Here is an 18,556-nt window from a genome sequence, read left to right as displayed (position 1 = left end):
GACCCAGGGGAGCTGTGCAGTAAATGAGTTTCCTGACTAATGAGAACTCTGTTTCTTATTCTGCTACTGATTTGCTTTAAGGCTGGGGCTGAGAAATCAGTCTCCCAGTCAGTCTCTCCCTTTACATTTTGTAAGGTTTTCCTTCACAGGTAGAATAATGGCTGCTTAGGGCCAGAAAGAGGTTAAACATTCTACATCCCCCCAAAGATTTAGAACAGTGTTTTGAATATAGAAGGCACTTCATAAATGTTTATTGGAATAGATAATGACACAAGGGGGCAGATATGAGGGGTTGGATTGTAGGACATTATACTGTTGTAAATAAAAAATACACAATACAGAGGTGTGAAGGATGGGGTACAATAGGGCTGGCAGCAATATGCATGAGCGGCAGAGAAACTATTTTGATTATTAGCATGTTGGTACCTGCTGCCAGCCCTTTGAACCCCTTCTTGGCCAGCGCTGCACACAGACATTCTACAGATACGGGCTTCATCAAGACTCACAGTTTACCACTGAGGTAGGTACTATCATAACCCCCATTTCACCGATGAAGAAACTGTTGACTGTGAAGTTTGAGCACAGGGGGATTTCAGAATAAGAGGAGGATTACAGTGGCAGGTGGTTATCTGCTGCATATTTCATCGTGATCTGGTTGCAAAAGAATCTCAGCAAACCTTGTCTCTTTCTGAAACTCATGATCATTTTCACTGCGGTTGATGAATGAGCATTTTCTGTATTCATCACCCCTTCCTGAGAAGGGTTGTATTTTCTCACCTTGCTGAATTCAGATGTGGCCACATGACTTGGTAGTACACACTTTGTGTAATATTTTTCCTCTGCTGCGCAGTCAGCCTGGGTCTGAGTGAAGAGCCAGGGCTGACTAGTGATGAAATACAGGAGGAGTGAAGAAATACACTGTTACTGTGGTTAGCCACTGAGAGCTTGGGGTTCTTTGTTACAGCAGAATGCCTGAGACTATCTTGAACTATACACTCATTTATAAGGAAAGAAGGAAATCCTTCTTTTATATAATAGGTCTCTGCTCATTCCTCAAAGTTATTTGTTGAGTCCAGATCCTTTCTGAAAGTCAGTCAGGAAGAGCTGGGACACAATTAGGGCTACTACATTTGTTTCTATGAACAGCAAAAAATAGCTCTTTAAACATTATGTCATACTATCTCCCATTGTGATCCAATGTCAGAATCAGACTTAGAAAGCTGAGAAGCCTCAGAATAGCCAGAGATATTGCTTCTTAATCTCAAGAGTGTGGATGAACACTGGCCTCATCCACATACATTTTACCTAACAAGACCTCCTGGATGCCGTGGGGTGTTCCCCTTACCCATTCCCCACAAATGCCACAGCAGCTCATCCCAAAAGGTCCTGTTCAGACCACCTTAAGGTCAGAAGTGAAATGAGTTTGGGAGGCCCTCTCCCTAATGTTACTCACCCCCACCGACAGCCAAAATGCACAATTTATCATCTGACAGGTTCTGCTCCAGAGAAACCCTCAGAGAGAACAATGGAGCTCCACGGGTCAGCAAGGAAGGAGCAGACAAAGGCTCCGAGTGGGAGCTCGCATAATCCAGGTGGCAGTGGGAAAGCAGCCACTGAAAACACAAGAGGCAGCCAAACTCGGAAAGTATCCCTCTGGCTAATTGGAGGCAACTTCCATGAAGTGCTGAAAGTAAACCAAGGCAGGATGGACAGACCACACACAGATCCCAGATTTCAGCAAGAGTAATAAATACACCTACTTGGAGTTAGGAGGGAGCCGAAGCAAAAGTAAGGGAGTGGGGTTGGCTGCAGGTGACAGAATTCTCCAGAAACCACAAGGATGGGAGATTATGGGCCTTGAAAAGTAGCAGCCTGGAATGGGAGTTGTCTGAAATAGTAATTAGGGTGTGTGTGGGCCCGGCTGGGTGCCTCTTAGAACCTTCCATGTTCATTGGCTGGCGGAGGATCAACCTGACAAGAGAGTCAATCAATATGTCAGCAATGCTTCCCAGAGAGCTGCTCAGCCCCTGCTTGTCAAAGAACGCAAACATGGGGGCCACGGATACTCTGTTTGCTGAGCAGGCCCCCAGGAGCAGGGGGTATCTTTAAACATCAGGCATGTCGATATATAACCGGAGGAAGAGATTGGGCTTTCCCTTTGAAAATGGAAGACTTTAGGCTAAGCAGAGCTTAGGGAGTGGAAGGAGGGAGCCACGCCTGCCAGGTCTTGTGGCTTGGCAGGGCTCGGATTCACAGGGGCCTTACAGACGATGGCAGAGCTCCTTCAGAGAAGGGCTGGAGGATGAGGGGGATGCTCAGGGCTGGGTCTCCCTGCCAATTTAGTCAACACTGCCAGGGCTCCCTGGGGAACAGAGCCAATTCCAGAAGCGCTACTGCAGAGAGGAGAGCACTACAGTGGAATAATCAAGGCTCAAATGCACAAATGCTAACTCTGAACTTGCACAGGCATCTGCAGAAGGCGCTTTTGCAAGTAGTGAAAATTAACCCGTGCAAATGAACCTGCTCACTGATGACGCTGACAACATTTACTGTGGCATTGTGCCAGGTATTTGGCTAATTATGTTAACTGCACTACTAATTTATTATTTATCTTCCAGCAAATATTTATTGAGCACCTACAGTTATAGAAGTTAACAAATAAACTAATTATAAACAAATAAATAAACAAATAAATTAACTAATAAAGAAGTTAACAAAACAAGTTTCTTGCTCTCACAGAACTTACATTCTAGTGGGAGACATAAACTAAACACGTAAGTGAAAAGTACAGTGTGCATAGGGTAGGGAATGCCAGGGCATGGCAGATGGGGAGTTGACAGTGTTTTGTTTAAATGTAGATGGGTCAAAGATGGGTCTGTGATAAGTAATTTCAGCCAAGACCTAAAGTGAGAAAGCAATTCATGGTGACATCTGGGGAAGAGCATTTGAGGCTGGATTGGAGTTTAGGGGAAAGGAGAGTGCGGGATAACAGGGAAGGTGGGGCCCAGGAGGGTGGTGCCCTTGGAGCCCTTTGACCTCTGTTTGGGTGAGATGGGATGACACTGGATGATTCTAAAGAATGAAGGCTCATTTATTTCCATTCTCATCCTGTTACGTGGTGATATAACCTACATTTTCTAGATAAGGACACTGAGACCTAGAAAGGCTATGTGACTTACCCAAGATCACACAGCCCGTAAATGTGAAGCCTGTGAGTTAGCCAAACTGTAACTGCACAGTCACAGCTCCCAACTGCCATGCTCCCCTGTTACTGACTCACTCGAATCCCTCCTGGAGGCTGTTAGGCCCTCTGTGTTTTCTAAGTGAACTACTGCTTAGCCAAGATGTGACAGGGAAGGCGGGCTACAGCATTACTTACTAAATATTGTCATGGCTCGCTCAGGAATAGATACCTCCCTTTGTAAGCAGTCATTAGTCCTCTATAAATATGTCCATGGTCAGCAGCCAGCTTGCTATTTAGCTTAATGATAGGAATCACTATTGTCAATAGAAAATAAATGTTTGGCAACCTCAATTTACAGTCCAGCTGGCTAACAATCAATATGTTTGGTGACTTTTTCCTTGGTCAGTTTGCTTATCATCCTTTGGGGATGCAGGAGAGTACAGTGCTTCTTCCTCAAAGAGGAGGGGGCCTTCTGCAATGGATTAATGGTACCTTTTTGGGAACACTGTCAGTGCCAAAATTACCTTCTACCTAAAAGAAGAGACGCAAGAAAAACCCACGAGGGATAACATTCTCAGAAATGCCCTACGTCTTAAAGGAGTTTTAAAAATTTAAATCTTAAAGGAGTTAACAAAAAGTCCCTTTCAAACCGCCTTGGTGAAGTGATTTCTCTTATATCCCCCCACCACTGTATTGCAATATAATGAATGGAATGAATTTTCAAAGCACTGCAGGGAAGTTATGCCCACAAATCCTTTTACTAGTAACGGGATTTGTGCACCTATCTCCCAAGAATGCTCTGAAAACTTACTTGCCTGTATCCATCCAGCTTCCAGTTTGCAGCTTCCAAAATGGTTGCAAAACTTATGGCACAGGAATTACACAGAAGAGGAAAGATGAGTGGTAGATATGATATCAGAATCCTGGCCAGACTGCTGGAAATAAGAGGGGGCTTTGGAAAAATGCACCTGCATTCACACCTCTTCTTGCACTCTTGTATCTTCCAGCCATGGTGCTAAAACGGTCATCAGCAAGGGTTCTGTCTGTGCCTTCCTAATTCTAGTCCCCTGCAAAAGCAGGAGAGGCTTTTTGTCCCCTCCCGTATCTCTGCCATGAGAACAAGGTGACAGTTGCATGAGGCAGCTCCAGGACCAGGGAGCAGTGTGTTCTTGAGACAAGAAGAATCCACACAGAGGGACCAACGCATTAATCTATTGTCATGACAGGCTCAAGATGGTACGGCAAGTGGGATGTGGGACGAGATTAATCAATTCTTGTGTTTGGAGGAAACAAACAGGGCTCTTTGCAGCTTCAGGATGTTACCTGGCCAAGCTGGTGTCATCCCTACTCCTGTAGTCCCCTCACACGGCCTGCTGCAGCAGAAGCACTGCAGGTGGTGACTGTGGACACTGTGGGTGTGTGGTGTCTGGTGTGCTTAGGTGACCTCTAACAAGGCCCCCTTGCTCTGAGCATCACTAGGCAGATCAATACGCAAGACAGACACATGTGCTCACAGCCGCTTTCTTTGCCTCGTGTGGAGTCCCCAGGAATGTGCCCTGGAGGACTGGCAAGGCTGGCCAGGCGTCCCATTGTCCACTGAGCCAGCTCATCCTTGGACAGATAAACACGCGCTGCACAGGGTATCATTTCCCATCCCAGACAACTCCATTCCTGCTGCTATTTTTCCCAGGAAAGAAATAAAATAAAAGCCTTTCTTTTTCTAAGAAAGGACCCATGTGATCAAAATACCTTTAGAGAATGATAATATTGGTAGGTTTATTCAGCAAATAAATCACAGTCTGGGATTTAGAGCTTTTGTGATGGCAAAACATATCCCTGCAATGCACACACATACCCCTAAATGCATCTTTCTTCCCCACCTCCCTTCTGGGAAGCTTATCATTCAGTGTTGACAACCCAAACAATATTTGTCTTTCTTTAAAGAACAGCAGCCCTGCTAAAGGGGGGCTGGTCCACAAGACCACCTGCTACAAAGGAGGAGAGGCGACACAGGCTGCAGGCGGCAGGCGGCCACCAGAATCCTAGGAAGCAGACATTATGAATGTTTTAGAGGAGAAGATGTCATATCGATTGGTAGATGTGCAATGTGCGCTGGAACAAAGAGAGAGAACTCTCCCGTGGAAAATAGCCTTCTGGGAGAGACTGGTGAGACGGGTCAGTGAGGTGGCTCACAGGGGGCCGGCCATACTTCGATCCTAGGCTATGCTTCTTCCATTGGCTGCAGCTATGGAGACAAAGAGAATCTGAACCCATTTCCCCTTTGGAGTCCCAGCAAACCCCCAATAAGCTGTTTCCAGTGAGCTCTCTGATTGGAATAGGAGGCAGAGTGGGAGGCAGGATTACGAATGGGTAAAGGAGAAACCATCCCCCTTATCCTGGGTCCCTGAGATATAACAGACTCATTCCCATCATGGTTCAAGTCCCTATATTCCTACTCATAAGCAGATGATCTTATGTAAACTAACCTACTTCTCTAAGCTTCACTCTACTTAGCTAGAATAAAACGCAAGCATTTTTGTAAAGTACTGACTAGGTGTCAAACATCGTGTTAAGAACTTCATATGCATTACCTTATTTACTCTTTATAATAAAATTGTTTCCATTTTACAGATGAGAGAACAGAGGCAGAAAGGTGTTCGGAAATACGTCCAGACTGAAATGCCAGGTAGGTGAGGCAGTTGCTTAAATAACCACGCATGCACTTTCAGCCACTACGATTATATCTCTGGGGAGAGGGATGATCAAACCCCCCCTCATATGGTACTATGGGTATAAAGGAGTCAGGGATCTAGGAGTATCAGACGAGGTACTCAAGAAATGTGTTTTACTTACTGCTGGGTTATGGGTCATTTTGTTATTACAACAATGGCAGTCGTGGCTAACTTTTATTGAGCTCTTAGTCTGTGCCACACATCAGCTTTATGAGGTGTGTATAATATTTTTCCATTTTGCTGATGAAGACATTGAGGCTCAGAGAGTGGAAGTAACATACAGCTAGCAAGTGGTAGTGTGATGTGAAGCCAGGCTGTGTGACACCTAGCACCTGAGTACTGCACATCCTAGTTCATAGCAGGACAACTGTCAGCTCAGCTCAATGCACCAGCGAAGACAGAGGATGTTTGTTCATCTAGGTATTTTCCCCCCATTTGCCTGAATCCCCTTCCAGAGAACCCTTCTGGCTTCCTTTTCTGTAGTACAGCAGAATGGCAGAGCCGCGGTCAAGATGGGCTCAAAGGTCATCTGGTCCAGACCTTTGCTGTCCAGGTGGTGACCTTGAGTCCTACTCAGATCAAATGACTTGACCAAGGTCATGACAACAAATGACTGGCTAAACCAGTAATTGAACAGTGGTCTCTTGATACTTTGGTGCTCTCTCTACTGTCCTCTTCCATCTCTTTAAAGAAAGACAGAGTTCTGAAGCCTATGTGCAAGAAATGCCATATTAAAGAGAAAATGAGGGAGCTGCCGATTTTCACTCATTTAAGATTTGCATTATTTGCAAGGTAGGGCCTAAGCAAAAATAACTTGCTGATAAAAGAGTTAATGAAAAGGGATCCTTTCTGATCTTAAATTCACTAGGTTGGGTCTATGAAAAAATCACTTCTACTGCAGAAGTTCATTTGCAACTCGAATCTAAAATCACCATTTTTCTATTTCTACCTGATCCAAAGATGCCATGGTTGATATAGACATGTTCTCTCCTGCAATGTGAACTTGGTAATTTTTCAGGAGTGAGAAATGAGTTGATGAAATAAGAATGTTGAACAAATCCTGTATGTAATTCTCATGTCAATTGGTCATTTATTCAGCAAAGCCAAACTGGGCACAAGGGGATGCTGCCAGTGTTCTTTTCAATTTTTAATTTTTGACATGGTTTGCTCAAGGATTATTCTTAAACTCAGAAATAAAAAGTCTTATATTAACAAATTGGGCTTGATCTTTCTCTTAAATGGTTTTTAGTTAAGTGGATTCTACATGCTTAACCTGAAATGTTTTAAACTTGATTCTGGTAGGGCAATTTTTTTTAAGGCGATGTTTCTTTCCATCTCTCAGAAATTGGCCATATAGTGGGAAATGATAATCCCAGAAATAAGAGAGTCCTTGTCCTCTGATATGCTTACTATCAACACGGCCAACTTCTTCCTGGGAGAAAGTGAATCTGGAAAAAAATAAAAAGGTCTACCTTTTTTGTGGAATACAGGCCACCCATACCCATGAAAAAAAACCCTACATTTTCATCTGCAATTAGATAAATGACACAATTCGACTTCTTTTGAGTTTGAGAAAATATACTTAATAGAGCTAATTTCAGGGGTTTAATGTGACATTCAAGTCCCACACACTTCTCTCCTGCTAAAGGTACACATTTTTCTCAACAGGTAGCACTGCTGTAACCGCTGTGGCATTTTTGGCTTATATAAAGCATTGCAGTGGCAGCAGAAAGACATGCGACATGCTTCATTATTAACCATCCCCCTTCCCTTGGCTTGTCCTTCCTTACCACCCCCCATAACTCCAGGGAAGATCCCTATTAAGGTGTAATCCAATTCACCTCCCAGTGGTGTGTGACGTCTCCTCTACCAGGCCAGGAATAAGGTTCTGCTGGACCTGAATGTGCAGGGCTCCAGAAAGATGAGCATGTTTGCAGAGATCCCCAGATTGCTTTCATTACTCAGCTCTTTTAAACTCTACTTTCTGAATGTGTCCCTTACTGGTCTTAATCCAATTTCATTTTATCTTTAATTGACTAAGACACTAGTGAGGTAAGGATTTTATTATCCCTATTTTATAAAAAAAAAGAGCCTTGTTGCTGATAGCTGCCATGCTCAAAGTCAAGGATCACGGGGTGTTTTGTTTTTTGTTTTTAATTTTGTTCACTCTGGCAATTCTAACAAGTTCCCATAGTTAGAGGACTATACCTCAGGGACACCTATGTCCTACTGTTGCCTCAGGAACTGCCTCCACACCAGTGACCTCAGGCCCTCTAAGCTTTGCTCAGATATGTCAGAAAGAATTGTCCCAGGTAACCAATCAGGTCTCTCCTCTGAATTTCTGTAGGTTTCTACGCTGAATATAATTTGCATTCTGCTTCTCATCCAATAGTAACACAAGCCACATATGCAATTCAAAATTTTCGAGTTAACCACATGAAATAAGTAAAAAAAACAAATTTAATAATATTTTAAAACCCAATATATCTAAAATATTATAGTTCAATATGTATTCAACATAAAAATCATGAATGAGATATTTCACCTTTTTTTTGCACTAAGTGTGTAATTTGTATTTTGTGCTTAGAGTGTATCTCAATGCAGATGCTAAGTTTTCAATGGTTAAAGTGAAATGTGGTCCTCCCCAAACAAGAAAATTGCATTAAACAGAAAAACATTTTCTATTGCTTCATTTAAAAAATTTAAATTAATTACAATTAAATGAATTGACAGGTTTGGCTCTTCAATTGTACTCGCCAAGTTTCCAGTGCTCAGTAGCCACATGTGGCTTAGGACACAGTAGCCCTATGCCACTCTGGCTTAGCAGGGTTCTTCTAAACTGATTTTCCCCTCCATGCTCCCAGGATATTCTGTACCCATCTCACAACCTTTACAATAGTTATGACTTTATATGGCCATTGCTTACTCACTGATCATCCTCCTCCCCACCCGCCATCTGCAAACTCTGAGCCATGCGCACCTCAAGGAACAAAAGTGCATCTTCACCCCCTCTTTTCTGAATTTGCTCCAGAAATCCGCATCACATTTGGAACATAGTAGTGTTCAAGAAATATTTACTGAGTGAAAGAATGACTTGAAGGTTTGTATTTTAAAAAATGCAATTCATTGAGATCTTCCCGTGTGTCAGTCTAAGCATAATTATGGTAAGAGTAATAAACAATACCTACCAAATTCTTACTTCACCAGGCTCTGAACTACTACCTACTTTTAAGACATTTCTCATTTGATCATATCCTCCACCCTGTCCCACCCCAGACAGAGATTAAATAACTTGCCTACTTGCACACAGCTGCGAAATACTGGAGCCAGGAATATGCAGATATTTCTTCAAATCGCTGCTAGAGCTTCCCTCACCTCAGTTATCAATGACCATGTTGGGGATTTTTGCTTAATCTAAGCTCCACTTGTGTTATGACTTTAACCCCATTTTAAAATCAGGTCCCCTTTAAAAAATTAATCCATTTAGCCTTATTGCAAAAACACTATCTGTGAAATGAAAAGCAGATGGATTAGTTATAAGGTTTTGTGATACAATAAAATAAACATATAGCTATTGAAATAAGGAAATTTGCCCGCACATCACACAAGGTCATATGGTATGTGCACATTTCATATGCTGTATGAAAATATTACCCCTGCTAGATCACATCTAACTTAGAACATTTGTCTTTCTGTTCCCACAGATGCACCATTATTTCTGTGTTTTCCCTGAACTTGAACTTGACAGTGGTCCGAGAAAGGAAAACACCAGCAGTAGAGGAACAGGCTGGAAGGAACGCTCCCCGTGCCTGTCTTGTATTTCTAGTTGTGCCTGTCTTATATTTCTAGTTGTGTAAAAGCAAAACACAATGTGCAAACCACAAGACCTTTCATCCCACCCCCCGACCTTGTGGATTTTTCTTCACTTCTTTGGGGCCAGAGGACAAAGCCTGTTTCGGGGAGGCTGCATCCATGGTGTCAGTCTTTTCTGCCTCATGCCAGGGTGATGCCAAGAGAGTCTAGAATCTATTAGAATCCAAGAGCCCTTATCCTTTCTGTCCCATCTGCCCAGCCCTGGGAGGGAGGGGTCCCAGAGTCCAGACCACCACAGATGTGTTGGTATTTCTAATTGATTTATAAATTCACCAGCAATCATTGAGTACCTACTCTTCCCTATATATTGAAAACCCTCAATCCAATTTTTAATAAGAATAATATCTAACACTAATGTAGTGCTCACTGTGTATGGTAGACACTAAGAACTTTCATATTTAGACATGAAATTGCCACTTTTTATAGATCAAATATAGAATATCAGTAATTTTACATGGTCCAACCTACATATATTAATCACTTCCTAGAGACAGATACTTTTTTATACCCATTTATAGCTGGACACATAATGGGAGAGATCAGGTGATTTGCCCAAGGTCATTCTGTCAGTAGTGGTATAAACGGGCTTTGAACTTGGGAACTCTGGTTTAAAGCTCTTAACTGAAATCCTTCCTGCCTGTCATAGTAAAAGTGCCAACAAAAGAGTGCTGTCTTCTACCTAAAGGCTGGACTCTGCATTTCAGGTGCGTTGTAGCTAAAATATACTTTTGTGAAACAAAGATCATGGTTAGAGTAGCTTTGGAATCAGGCAGACCTGGCTTCAAATCTAGGTCCTGACCCTGAAACCTGTGAGGGTCTAGGAAAGTTCTGCTTTTCATTTTTTGAACGCTCAGATACTCAGTTTCCTTATCTGCAAAATGGGAACATTAAAACTCCCAACCTTGCGGGGTGGTGGTGGTGGTGGGGAATTGTCACATTAAATGAAACAAAGCACACAAAGCATTTAGCTAGGCTTGACACAGAGTTACGACCTCAACAAACAGCAGTGTTGTGTGGATGGTCACATATAACATTTTCTGCCTGGAGAAAATTATCTTTCAGATTTCAAAAAGCTAGGTTACAAGCAAGTCCTAATTCAGAGACGACCTGATCTGAATTAAAACTACAGAATCCAGTGTAAGAAAGTACTTAGGGATTATCTCCTCCAGAGTCATTTAATGGAAGAGGTTACGAGACCTATAGGGGTTAAATACTCGGCAGTGGGGCCACACATCCTGAGAAGCATAGATCCCTGAGTCACTCGCTTCCACCTTCCTGCACTGACTCTTGAAGTCATCCTTCTGGAGTGACACTTTAAAGAGCACCCTCAGACCTGCTGACCTGACTCATGCATGTCTTGCACAGTTGACGTTGTTGGCAACACCAGGCAGTGGTTGCGAGGAGCGGCTGGAGAGGGAAAGGGAGGTGAGAGGGGGAATTCTAAATGATTTCCATCAACCTCCAAAACTACCACAAACACACAGTCTAAGTAAAACCATCATGTTTCCTATGCAAAAGTAGCTTCAAGACAAGCCCCCTAACCTCCCTTTTCCCACTAAGATTGCCAAATTTAATTCCCTCCTATGCTAATAGTCTGGAGATGCAACTGCAGCAAAATGCATTAAATAGCAGTATTTTCTGCATTTAACCTGCTACCTGCAAATTCAGGATTCTCACATGATTAACCTTGACACTGTAACAGGACAAAGGCCTGTGTGGGAGAGACAAAAGCGTGGGAGAGCTCAGTTAACAAGCATTTCCTAATCCACTCTGCCCAGTGCTGAGCGAGGCTTTGGAGGTGCAATGATGACTAAGCCATTGTTGCCCTCAAAATGCTCACAGTCCAGGCCAAAATGGTTTCCAGCTGCAGTTTCCAGACCAGCAGAATCAGCATTCCCTGAGAACTTGTCAGAAATGCAAATTATTGGGCCCCATTCCAGACCTACAAATCAGAAACCCTGGCAGGGGTGAGGCCCAGGTGTCTGTGGCAATAAGCCCTCTGGGTGATTCAGACGAGCTCAAGTTTGAGAATCACTGGTATTGCATGAAGCGAGGCTGACAGCAATTAGTGAAAAAGAACATGAAGGGGAGGAACAAGCTCCTTCTGCCTATTTCCGTGAAGGTGCAGGAGGTATGAGAGCCCGAATACCTACCTCCGGGGACACTAGGTCTCTGTCCACATGGGGATCGTGCCAGCAGGAGCACAGAAGATGCCATACAGAAAACAGATGTTCAAGCCTGGGTGGGAAGACGGAAACAATGCCACACCCAGACCTGGGCCACAGTGAAATGGTGACAGTCCTTCTCAGCACTGTCTCCTCTCCTTGCAGGACCTGCTCTGTATCCTTTCTGCCTGTCCGAAGGGACCAGACAGACTCACTGCCACTCCAAACTCAAGAGCATCTCCTGTGTGAGTGCTTTCCCACCACCTTTGAGGTTTCCTGGACTCCCATCCAACTCTCGCTGACTTCTGATTTCCAAGTTATCAGCCACTTCAACAGAATTTTAAAAAATCTGTTGGAACTTGATATATAAATTCATCCACAGTCCTCCACACAACTTCACATTTTCTACCACTAATGGATGTACAATTATAGAGGAGATTAATGATTTAAACCAAACATATAAACTCTAAGGGTGGAAATTTTTAGGCATTGTGCCAATTAGAGAAGGGGAGATATTTTTAGAGAGAAGGTATTCCAGACAGTGGCTCAGAGATGGCATGAAGGCAAGGCTCCGTCCTCCACTCTGTGGCCAGCCCTGACCATGGAGATGCTGACCAGAGACAGGTGGGTCTTGGGGAATCTTGGCACCGCTTGGCATCCCCTGTCCCTGCCATCAGGCGTGGCGCTGCCCAAAGATGGAAGATCCACTGGGGTGGTTGTGGCAGGGACGTCTGATTGTAATACCTGTGTGTACACACTCCCAGGACAAATTCCTTTTTTCTCTACTCCCTGAGGCTGAATTCAGGAGCCTGACATCAGCAGCCATGTTATTAGCTTAGGACCATTAGGGCTCAGCTTGATCTACCTTAAGCAGAAGAGGGGAATTTCTAGAAGGCTCTTGAGACAACTCATGGAAGTGAAGGAGTAACTGGCCTGTCAATCCCTGTCTTCACCCTCTTTTAGTGGGCTTTCTCCACACCGAGTGGACCATGGCCGCAAAGAACGCCTCACTCATGTTTACATCCCTTGGGCCACCAGAGAAAAGAGAGCTTCATTTTTCGGATGTACTTTTAGACATCCTAGGCCACGACTCTGTTTGTCTCAGCTGGGGTCACTGGCTTTCCTTGGGTCATCAATGTGGCCAGGAGAGTAAGATAACACTACTGACCCTGTCTGGGTTCAGGGTCTGACCCAGAAAAACATGAGGAGGGTGTTGATTACAGACCTGGCTACCAAGTAAAGTTGCCAGATTTAGAAAATAAAAATACAAGATGCTACTTAAATTTGAATTTCCCATGCACTGTTTGGGACATACTGATACTGAAAGCATTATTTATCTGAAACTCAAATTCAGCTGGGCATCCTACGTTGCATCTCACAACCCTGTCACCAAGGGAGCAGGTGAGTCAGCCAGCTCCCCATGTGCGTCTACCACAACTCATTTAAACCTTGAAGAGGTACAGAGCTCTTCGCGGAGGAGAACACTGTCCGTGCCTGGGGGCGTCCCTGCGCCCCGTCTCCGTGTTGCGTTGGGATGGCTCTCTGCCCAGATGAGAATCTCTGTCAGGAATCAACATTTCCCACAAAGTGTCAAAACTGCCTGGCTGTCTGGTGTGGAAAGCATATGGGTTACTCTTTTTACAACCACATTGATTCCTTGGTGGGACATGAGGAATGTACCAGAAAATAGGATCCAGCTAGGATGCAATTATGATTCCCCTCTTGCAAAGCTCCTAGAGACATATGATACTGAGGGTCAGCCTGAGGCTAACTAGCTGGTCTGAACCCACTAGGCTGGGTGTTCTCTCATTCTAGAAGGCACACTACAACCAGTTCATAGGGTCTGCTCCTCTCTAGTGTTGGCTGAAAATTTGGAACCTAAATATCTCTGCAAGCTCCATTTGTGCCAACGGTGTTGATTCCTATAAATATTTACTAAACGTGCTCTGCAGTCAAGGCACAGCTATTTTTTCTCTTCTTTCTGGAAGGAAGTTTATTACACAAAGTAATAGGTGATGTCTTCTTACTACCACATAAATCTGCTGTAGTACCTGTGTGCTGAACTTCTCAGAGAGCAAGAACAAATAGTTGTTACGGAGACATTCCACACAGAGGAAAGCAGTAAAACCAGAAACAAAGGCAAAGCAACAAACAAAACACATGGGATTTATTCTCTGTTAGAATAATTAACACAAAATAGAGCTGCCCAAAGCTGAAGTTCAATTATATTTTCTAAAGGAGGAAATCAAATGGTTCAACTTTGTTTTTTTAAGACAACATTTTTTTATTTTGGTCCTAAGGAGTGACTTTTTCAGGACCAAGTATCTGAGAAAGAACCCTAGGCTATGGGGTAAAGTACTGGGCTCAGATTTAGGATACACAAGTCAGTCCTGGGGCAAGGTCAGTTCTAGGCCAGACTTTGAGCTGAGCAACTTTTCCTTGGTGTTCCCCAATCTGTTAACAGAAGCTATTGTGCCTGAAAAACTTTGGGTGAATTATATGATACTTTTAATAAAACAAAAAGGCAGTCTAGGGGCCTCTGGGCAGCATATTTGGATTTAAGGGGAAGGCAGTATGTCTTTTTTTCTGGGAAGGCCCCATGCACTTAGAATAGTCTCTGGAATGAAGTGCCAGTGATCTCAGCATTGGCCTTCAGTGTCCTTCCCACACAGCTCTGTGCTTCATGCTGTGGTCAGGAGCCGACTTCCACTGGGTGAGGGCAGCCTGGCTTCCCAGTCTTTCACGGAAATGTTCTTCAGGGTTGTGTCATGTGTGTGTGTAGCTAATTTCCCCGCAGGTGTACCAATGTGACCACTTTGTCCATGGAAGAGATGATTGTTTTAATAAGCGGCCTTAGCTAATTAGCTTATTTTTGCTGAGATGGTCCTATTCCATACTCCTGATTTAATATCCCTATTTCACATAGAAATGGGAGGCTGATTGGTCTTTGAAAGGTGGCTAGTGATTCATTTTCCCTGGTTCTCTGTGGGTGTGCTGCTGGATATTCTGGTGGACAGTGGCTGAGAATGTCTGGTTCACTACCGTACATCTAGACCACAGCACAGTAAAAACAGTGTTTATTTAGCTCCTTGCTTTTCCAAGCACTGTGCTAAAGGCTATTTGATAACTGTATCATCTAACCTTTACAAAACCCCTATGAGACAGGTTCTATTATTGTGCCCATTCTACAGGGAGAAAACTGAGTCATAGCAAGGTTAAGTATCTTGCCTGCGCTCACGTAGCCTTTAAGTAGAAAAACTGGTATTTGATTCTGAGCAGTATGGATTCTAGACCCTGTTTCCTTACCTTGTACCAGAAAATTTTTGTTTTATAATAAATTAATAAATAAGCAGATGACTAGTAAATGTAAGATTAAAGTGCTCTGTGACAAAACCATGGTTTTCACCCTTAGCCATCAGGCCCAGAATTCACATAGCATTCTCTAAAAGGCCTGCCCATTTCTGCATTTATCTGTGACTCAAGCCTGCGACCTTGCACATCTACTTCTGCTCATTCTCACCTCCCCTCTAGGATGGGTCTTATTCTGACAGTTCTATTTCATGAACTCCCTGTTATGGGATTGCGAAGTGCGAATCCCCATGTCAGTGGATAAATGTTTAGATAGATACAGCTTCTGCCTGCTATTTTGCATTTCTAGAGGGATCTTCACCATTCAAGGAACTGTGGGCCAAACCTCCTCATGTAAGGACAAGCTTCTTGAGACTGTACCTGTGCCCTATAGACCCAGAAGAGGCCCACCTAATACCACATCTTGAGAAGAGCAAAGAAATATCTCAGTTCACCAATGCACTTCCCATCACAGGTGGGCCCCCTCACAGCCCTGGGAGAGGATCATTGGGCCCTCTGTGCTCAGAGGAGACCTGCCCCAAACAGAGAGACCAAATTCTAACCTCAAGACTTGCTGGTTGTTTAAGGCTTCACTGCTGGTCAGTGCTACTTATTGGGGTAGTTATTTCAGCTTAGATTTCTGTGTGCAAAACTCTGCCTCCATCTCTCGTGTGTGATTTATACAAACAAATCTCAAATGGTGGAATTTCTGCAAACCTACAGGACATGTGCTTCTCTAATTCCATCCCAAAAAGGCAGCTTATTTCAACCACAAATTTGTGTTTGTTCTTTGGAATTCATGCCTAGTCAGAAGATAAGGGAATGGGGAAGAAAACTCTACCCTTGCATTCTACTCTGCTGCCCAGTCAAACTGCACAGACCCAATACTTGAAGCTTTTTTTTGCCCTCTGGATTCCAGTTTTCAGTTCCCGGTGAAGAGATTGTGTGTTCTCACTATCATATCATCTGTTAACGTCCACTGTCGGTGGGGAACAATTACCCAACACTAAAACAACACGTAAGAAAAGAAAACAGAATCTACATTCCAAACCAATTTCCAAGAATTGCTACTAAAGGGAAGTGTCAAATACGTTTCTACTTTAATCATTCTCAAAACTTGTAATGAGTCTTCTCTTTTAAACAAGTAATGCCATTAGCATGGATGCTATGCAAATGAAATGCAGTGCCTGCATTTGTTTGGCTTCCTTGAAATTGTTTCAGAAACCTGATCACATCAAATATTTTTCAGTTTATGCAAAACAGAACCTCTCAATACATTTTTTGGAGGAGTATGGAGTTTTTCATTTGCATGTTGGTCCCAAGTGGTAAATTTACACTTTGAATGTAGGATTAACAAATTTCCTTGTCTGTACTGCATTCTGAAACTTAATCACAAAGAAGTTACTTTCATATGCCAAGGGCCTTAAGAATCTGAAATTGAATAACCATGGAGGTCCCTGGATGCAGGGGTCTAGCACACAGAGGCCGCTGAGGAAACCTGTTTTCCCAAAGGAATACTGTTTTTGCAGTTACCTCTTTCACCCAATGTTGTTTCAAAAACTTATCACAGGTCATCTTGGAGAATTCAGGGACAAAAGTACACTTCGTGCAGTTGAGAAACCATTCAAATCCTGAGATCCACCAACCTCTGTATCTAAAACCCTCTTCAAAACTGCTCTTTCCCAGTTTGGCAAATGGGCCTGGCACTGCCACTCTCTCACTGTCAGTGAACGATGTTATGGCTTGAGAGAGCTATGCATGATCACACTTACTGTAGCAACCACTGTTTCTTTCTTAATTGTCCTGAGATCCTAGAAAGGAAACAAGCGTCTGTGCTGACAGAGGAGCTCAGCATGAACTCTCATTTTTCACATGGAGCTAATTAAAAACTGAAATTAGTTAAATATGGAAATGACACTTGCAAGCACTTTAGTAGAATTCTGGCAAAATCCCTCTGGAGTGCTGTGACATTACCTGCTGCTTCGAAACTCCCCAACTGAATTTCACAGTTAAAAGGCTGAGCAAAGGGAAAGTTATTATTGAGATTTCGGATTCAGAATGTGTCTGTAAAACTCCAAATTAAATTTCACGGCTGGCCCTTGAGTGGCTGGCGATATTTAACACAGGCCAATGGAGTGGGCCGATAACAATGTCCCTGCAAGCAGGTGCTCCAATTACCCTCTTTAGGTACGGTACCGTGGGTGGCACAGGTGCAACAATCAAAAGGTTAACGGTTGTATTTCTCTTGGAATTGAACTCAAGGCACTTCACACACACGTCAATTTAAGAAAGAAAAGAGGCTAGAATCATGTGTGGGATATGATGGGCCCGATTATGAAAGTTGAGCATGTTTCACAAGGGGTACCAGGACACACTTCTCATATTCATTCTCTTCGTAGATGGATCTGGCTATCTATCTGTAAATGTGTATGTACGTATGTACATAAATGCATATCAATGTGTATCTACAGATATATGTATGTGTGTATCTATATATATATGCATCTCCTTTTATATATGTACACGTCTAATAGGCATTTCATAGTCTTTATTCATAACTGGGATACCAGATTCCAAAACAGGGAGATCAAACAGTTTGAGTCTTGGGGGGATGTGAAAATTTTCTTCTCTTACAATCCTTGCTAGAATGAGTAGCCTTGCCAAACGGACAGTGATGAATAGAGACCTTCCCATGTAGGTGGAAACAGAGCACTACCTAGGAGGCCACGTCACCCTTCACAGGCAGAAGCAGTGGTGTTTGCTCAAGGGCAAACGATGGCATTTTTCTACATCTGCATACAATTTAACTAAACTGGCCTATGTATCTGATGGCTCTGAATCTGTGGCAGAGTATTTGAGAAGTCCAGCTACTTTGCAAACAACTGGGTGTTTTGATTTCATTTTTTCCCAACACCCCATCCATCTGCCCTTGAGGTACTCCCTCCCGCTGGTCCCTGGCCATGACTGAGGCAGGCCCCACGCCCCGGCACGGGCAGGCCAGCGAGAGGAGCCTGGGGAGGAGCTGCTGGTGCCAGAGCCAGCCCTGCTCCGTGAGTTGGTGGCCAGAAAGTCTTCACTGGCACCTCCGGCACTCATCTCCCCATCCCATTGCGGCTTGGCTAGTCTGAGGCCTGGAAATCATCGCGACTCACCCAGCTGGATGGGTGAATGCTGCAGCTGTACATCAGGCTGGCTTATTTTTATTGAATTTTGAATATCCAATTTCAAAGCAATTCAAATGAATTTGCCCAAGG

At 43.5% G+C, this 18,556-nt stretch overlaps 1 protein-coding gene across 18 annotated transcripts in view; it reads right to left on the bottom strand.

Annotated features, from left to right (window-relative positions):
* Positions 1–18,556, bottom strand: part of TENM2 (teneurin transmembrane protein 2) — a 1,157,254-nt gene that overhangs the window by 202,439 nt on the left and 936,259 nt on the right. Inside the window, exon 1 of one of the 18 annotated variants that reach the window (XM_073231946.1) lies at positions 1,761–2,678. The exons of the other annotated variants lie outside the window; for them this stretch is intronic. The gene's annotated coding sequence lies outside the window, so the exon portion shown is untranslated. Of the gene's footprint in view, positions 1–1,760; positions 2,679–18,556 lie in introns of those variants that run through there. 18 annotated transcript variants of the gene reach the window in all.

Source organism: Manis javanica, chromosome 1 (assembly GCF_040802235.1).
Source record: "Manis javanica isolate MJ-LG chromosome 1, MJ_LKY, whole genome shotgun sequence".
In the NCBI taxonomy this organism is placed as follows: Eukaryota; Metazoa; Chordata; class Mammalia; order Pholidota; family Manidae; genus Manis; species Manis javanica.
This window is presented reverse-complemented; position numbering and strand designations above follow the sequence as displayed.